Source organism: Rhyacophila brunnea, unplaced genomic scaffold (genome assembly GCF_057557595.1).
Source record: "Rhyacophila brunnea isolate RB1 unplaced genomic scaffold, BYU_Rbru_1.0 scaffold_7, whole genome shotgun sequence".
Taxonomy (NCBI): domain Eukaryota; kingdom Metazoa; phylum Arthropoda; class Insecta; order Trichoptera; family Rhyacophilidae; genus Rhyacophila; species Rhyacophila brunnea.
Window position 1 is genome coordinate 3,998,653 of NW_028233339.1, and position 5,491 is coordinate 4,004,143.

Genomic DNA, 5,491 nt, shown 5'->3' on the forward strand with positions numbered 1-5,491 from the left:
CTCTGTACATAAAATGCAATTCCACAATAATAATTCATATATTCATACATCGACGTCCTATGCAGAGGGGTTTGTCACATTGCCAATTGCATGTCAATTAATTGCCTCAGCAATAAAATTGTGTTGAAATATCTATCACTAATGTTGAATAATCAGTTTCGCGAATAATACACCGGTCGTACCTATTTTAAAGCACATACTCGTACATTTGCGAACAAGTATTTTCAGCCATGAGTTTTAATGATAATAAATTAATATCACTAAGCTAATACGTGTCCTAGCTAATTGCGAGGAAGTAAACTAGTGGTTTTAACAATACTCTCTGAAGAGCTTTCTAAATTGTATTAAGTACTTAGTGGCAATTGGCTTTTGTATTTTTAAATCAAAGTATTACCTCAATTATTAGGTACTAACCGGTATCTGGATCTCTCCAAATTTTATTTGTACTACAAGGTCTATAACATAGTATAGGCTGTTCGCATCAGTGGCGAAGATTCCATACTAGGCGATTATTTGAAGCCTACCTTCTTAAGAAAAATATTTTTTAATTGCATATTGACTTATTTATATAATCACTTGATTATATTATATTCTATAAAATAATTTATTTTGCAGATTTATACAGATAATTACAAAACAATCTGCAAAAATTTAAAAAATATACAACAGCGCGCCATCTGTCTATGGCGCTGTCTGTAAATAAAGGTCGGATTATGTTTCAAATGATTCTCAATTTTTTTCATATGGACTTTACGTCACGTAGCTCCGCCCAGTCTATTTAATTGTATGAACTAAGGTAAGCTCCGATCGCAGAGCCTAAAACTAAATAAATAATAATTAGATAATTTAAGAAAAATAATTTCTATGGTGTTTAATCGAATATTAATAAATATAGACTATTTTTAAAAATAAAACGAACTTTTATCTAATGATTTTTTATGTGTACTACAAGGTACGTACTTGTACTTGGTAGGTAGTCATTTAATAACTATTTTTTTATATAACGAATAATTCACAAGATTTACGAATGTCTAAATCGTCAGTAGGTATTATTTATTAAATATGTTTTTTTACGTTTTACCTGTTACATCGTATTCAAAATTCTTTCTTAATTCTTGAAGAAATCTTTCGTTATCCGATAAAAAATGTTTTAACATAAGATAATAATTCTACACACCATTTAAATTTGGATGTCCCTTGCATTTAATACCTCTATGTCCAAGCCCTCCGCATGAGCCGATTTTAGTGAGTAATGTTTTACCAAGTGCATAGCCAACACGCCAGTGTTGCCATAATATAATTTATAAAAACATCGCTTGTAAAATTATAACATTGGAATAAATATTCGATATCTGGCAACACTACGACACGCACACTGTCACACATATTTTCGAATAACCCAGGAAAGGGTCGCAGAGGAAGCGTGAAGGGGTGAGGCAAGTGCGTGAAAAAGTTCGTCATGTTTTGAAGGACAAACACATGCAATAGCTCTATCTATATTTTTCTATAATCTAATCGGAGCTGAGAAGCAGTGGCGCACCCAGGATTTAATATTGGGGGGGGGGGGCCAAGGAGGAGAATGTAAATTAGCTATAGGATCTTTATCTTCTTCACAGCCTAATTTCTCGTTTATCGGCCGTTTGTCTATTGCACTCGGTGTACCTACACAATGGTCCCCACATCCTGAAACGGGCCCTCAGGCTAGGATATTTGGCGGGCCCCCTACCTACCGCCAAGATTAAAGGCAGTGTGAAACACTACATTAACGTTTTTCAAATTATGTTTTAGATCACATTAAGGGTACTCATACAGTGAATTATTGGCGATTTTTAATACATCTACTTTGATAATGGAGCTGTCGAGTATCGACACATAATAATAAAAAAATATATTGCATAATTAGACAATTGAAAATGTTCATGGCGATGAAGCATAATGGCGCCGCAGGCGACTTTTTTTGCTATTAAAGCTAATTTATGATGTGTGTTTATCTCACTTATATGGTCAACCCGACACGCCGGGCCCCCCACAGCCCGGGCCCCCAGGCTAGAGCCCTGTCAGCCCTCCCCAGCCATGACCTACACCACTCCGGAATTCGAGTGGACACCGATAATTTTTTGACAGTTCCATTAGGGATTGGGTTTCTAAAAAAAACCTGACATTAGTGTTTCGAAATTTTTGTGTTAGAAATTAAAATCTAAGAAATTTTTCTAAAAAAGGGTGCTGGAGAATTATTACAAATCATTTTTTTGCCGTGTTTTTATTTGTCTAAGCCCAAATGTATGGTTTATCGGTTTTCAATTTCAATGTTTAAAATCATTCTGATAATTTTGGGGGGTGCCAGGGCCCCTTGCCCTCCCCCCCCTGGGTGCGCCACTGCTGAGAAGTATACACGCATAGTACCGGTAAATCCACCCCTGGCTACTACGTATGTATTATGAATAATATGTAATATATTTAGTCAAAAAAAATGTAAAATATATTTTTTGTAGAATGTAACATACCTGGGGTTATTTTGAAATATATACTTATTAAAGGGTTAGAAGTACCATTGGCGCACAATATCAAAGCGAAAGGTAAATAGGTATTCAAATAATTCATTGTATTAAAAACAAGTGACTTGCCTAACAATATGATTTGATTTGTTAATAAGTAATTCAATGGACCTATTATGAAACATTTTAATCGATTGTGTACAGACACAGCTGGATACCAATGATTATTAAATTAAGTTACTTTACAATGTCATATTGCAAAATGTACTCACATAAAAATTAAGAACATTTAATTCAACCGATATTATAGGTAAGCGTACGCTTACTTTTGTGTACCCGATGTTTTTTTTTTTTTAATTTAGTAGATCAATTTTATTTTTGCCACAAGAATTATTTTAATAAAAAAATCGGTGTGTGTACTTATGTACGCGCGTTAGAATTTATACTTCTTTGGCGTAATAAAACAAAAACAAAACTTGTGATAAAGTTGATTCTTTGACTAGCTCTTAATTATATTGTTAAATTACACACTCAAGAAAAAGGACCGCTTATTGGAACGCCGTTGGTTTATTTCTATACACTTAGACTTTAAATTGTTGTTTTTATTTAATAATACGCAATTTTATGTAGTACTTATTCCACTTTTAATCAATAGATTAGGACCGTTAGGACAAATGTCCCTCTAAGGCGGACGAAACCGGTCCTAATCTGTTGATTAAAAGTGGAATAAGTACTACAAAAAAATTGCGTTTTATTAAATAAAAACAACAATACAATGCAGTTTCACCATGAATTAACAGTTAACAAAATAAAAGAAACTTTAAAATTACTAAATTATATAATTATTTATCGTTGTTTTTATTTGTAAAGTAACAATTGCCTCTATGACGTTTAATAGTTTGTTTACGTAAGGAATTGCAAATGGCCGACAATAATAAATTCGCTGCCTAGGCAACAGAACAATTCTAAACTATTATATTATACTGTATAATCGTCACGATTGCAGTATCATACTGTGGCGTAAAGGTAGTGCGTTCGGCTGATAACCGAACGATCGGTGGTTTGAATTCAATCGAATGCGTTTTTTTTCTGTGAAAATATAAATTATGTGTTACATGTCACACGCCAAAAATACACTCTGATCTGATTTTCCAAACGCGCCTAAATAAGTATAACTTCAAAAAAAATATACCTAATAATAGATTACATAATAATAACTTGGTTATTTGATATTCTACAAAAATAATTTAATTTGCCAACGATATCTGTCCGTACATGTAGAAATATATTATAAATATATACAGATTACAAAACCATCTGTCAACGGTTTTTTTGTTAAGAGATGATATAAGGAACAGGCAGGGTAGGTTTGTTTGACTCCAATAATAAGAAGAGTGATGCGTGAATGAAATGAACCCTGGTTTTATTATCTCCTTCCAAATAAATATTAATTTAATTATTACAGGTACGTTTACAGATTATAATTTAGATGAGTGAAATCACGGTTATGCGTTCCGACGAATTGCGAGATCGATCGGGCGGCGCGACACGACAACCTTACGGTTAAATCTTTGATAACTGACAATATTGTTTTCATGTACTGGGTGTTTTTATAGTGATTCGATACAATAGAAAATGCTGTTATCACTACTTGAATATTTTGATAATCATGCTTATTAGGTTTATTGTGTAATGCATGGCTCGTTTATAAATAATTGATTTTAATTTGAACAATTAAGCAGTTTTTAATAATTAGGCAAAATTGATTTTCATATAAACAATTTTTGTGCATATATAAATAATTGATTAATATAATTATTGAATTATTTTGATAAATTAGCTTTCTGTTAAAAATTGATTGATTCACATAAATCGCTTATTTTGCTATTTCAACAATATTATGTTGCAAGATACATTGTAATTATAAATTAATGGTTTCCTGCCGAGTCATGTGGATGCTAGGGTATTCTCCCTACAGTTTACCCCCCTACAGTTTGAAAAAAATATGTCACATCGCCATCTTTCTTCAACTATTATAATGCATCGGATAATTGTGCGATAAATGTCAGATTTTTTGTATGGAATTTACCTCACGTGACGTTAACCCCGTCTTCCGTAGTGTATGCGATACGGTAGGCTCGAAAAGCGAAGACTAAAACACATTAATATATTTCAATAAAAAATAATTGTATGTAACGATGTATACAATGTTTAATGTGATTTAAGCTCATCGCCCAATTTTATGTCGTCAGTGAGCTATTGAAATCTCATCGATTCAGTGTGTACCAGTTCATTGGTAGTAATATCATATTATCTTCTTATTTCCCGTAAGTATGTCTGACAAGTGTGCTCTTTTTCTTTGATCTCCACAGTTTACCTCTTTCCAACAAAACGTCATTCTTCGCCACTGGTAAATTAGTAAGTAGCGAATTTTGTTAATTACAATAATATAATGAAACATCGAAGAGTGTATTTTCGTTGGAAAACTTGCAACATTTTTTTTAATGTTTGCCGAAAATCATTTACTGTAAGTATCTATCACCAATATTGAATAATAAGTTTCGCGAATAATACACCAGTTGTGTTTGGAAGCACATATTTTTGCGAACAAGTATTTTCGGCCATGAATTTTCGTGAAAATAAATTATGACCAATAAACAATTATACGTGTTCTATCTAATTGTGACTAAGTTAACTAGTGGTTTTTACAATACTTTCTGAAGTGCTTTCCAAATTGCGTTACTTTTTGCAATCGGCTTTAGTATTTTATTATTACCACGTTTTTATTAGCTCGTATTCTTGTTTGTCTAGTACAAATTTTTTCTTGTTTGTCCAAGATTTGTCTTGGACGATTGAAAATTTTTAACTAACTTCCCGACTAGACATTTGAAACTTTTAGAATATATCAGAACACGATGACAATGCATTGTTTTAATACTTTTAGCCATCTTTAAGCAGAATGGAATTCATTTTCAGTTAATTCTGTTTTGTATGGA